Source organism: Salvelinus alpinus, chromosome 30 (genome assembly GCF_045679555.1).
Source record: "Salvelinus alpinus chromosome 30, SLU_Salpinus.1, whole genome shotgun sequence".
Lineage (NCBI taxonomy): Eukaryota > Metazoa > Chordata > Actinopteri > Salmoniformes > Salmonidae > Salvelinus > Salvelinus alpinus.
In genome coordinates this window covers 12356243-12357602 of record NC_092115.1, presented here as the reverse complement: position 1 = coordinate 12357602, position 1360 = coordinate 12356243, and positions in this window count along the sequence as shown.

Here is a 1360-nt window from a genome sequence, read left to right as displayed (position 1 = left end):
AGAGCGCGATGGGACACGGAAAACCCTACCGGCCAAACCCTCCTCTAACCCGGACTACGCTGGGCCAATCGTGTGCCGCTTCATGGGTATCCTGGTCGCGGCCGGCTCCGACACAGCCCGGGATTGAACCCGGATCTGTAGTGACGCTGCGCCACTCGGGAGGCCTATAGAACATGAGTTGGGTTATTTGAGGTGTGATTTCCTTTGGCCAACACCAATTACCTCAAGCCAGTTTTAATTTGTGTTTCTTTTTGTCGTGTTACTTCAATCATAAAAGATGAAGAATAGTTGTGGTGATGGATGGTGTCTCACTTAACAACGAATAACAGTGAAGTTGATCTATGAGTAATATCCCTCCCTCTACTAAAACAGGTGTGCACCATATACAGTAGGTCTACAGAGAAACACATTAGCTATAATGACGGATTCATTACTGTTGGGCATTACAGGTGTGTATATGTCTTGATGGTTTAGTTCCCAAACTTCCCATGCTGATAGGCTACAACAGAAGTGACTGGTCCGATTGACCGCTGTACGACACTACCAGCTGTTTTACTACATGACCCCTGCCTGCCCTCACCACACACTTTTATTTGCTGCTTTTTATAAACAGACAAATCCTCCTTAATCTTCAGATGTGCACTAGCCCACACACAGAGCAGCTGTATATTTGAATGTGGAAATGCTTCACTTGGAAGGTCCCCTTTCTCTCTCTCTCTCTCTCTCTCTCTCTCTCTCTTCATCTTCTTATTTCTTTCTCTCTCTCTCTCTTCATCTTCTTATTTCTTTCTCTCTCTCTCTCTCTCTCTCTCTCTCTCTCTCTCAAAATTTTGTGAAAAGCATTAACTGCATATAAAGCATGTATTATTCTGTTCTAAACATAATGCAAAAATGTATATAAATATATACATAAAAATATGTATTGGTCACCTATCTACATGTACAAATTACCTAATCTAACCTGCACCCTCACACACCGACTCGGTACCGGTACCACCTGTTTATAGCCTCATTATTGTTATTTTATTGTGTTACTTTAGTTTATTTGGTGAATATTTTCTTAAACTCTTCTTGAACTGCACTGTTGGTTAAAAGGGCTTGTAAAGAAAGCATTTCACGGTAAGGTCTACACTTGTATTCAGCGCATGTGACAAATAAAGTTCGATTTGATTTCTTAGTGTAAAGGCATTTTGTTTTGTCATTTTAATAGCAATAGTATTTAAAGGCTAATGGGATTAATGAATAATCAAACAGTTGTCACTTTACATGATATAATTTGCATTAGTTTACAAGCAGGACCGAGTTTGGGAAATCCTGGACTAGACGACTACATGCCCCATATCACGCTACTGAATATAAC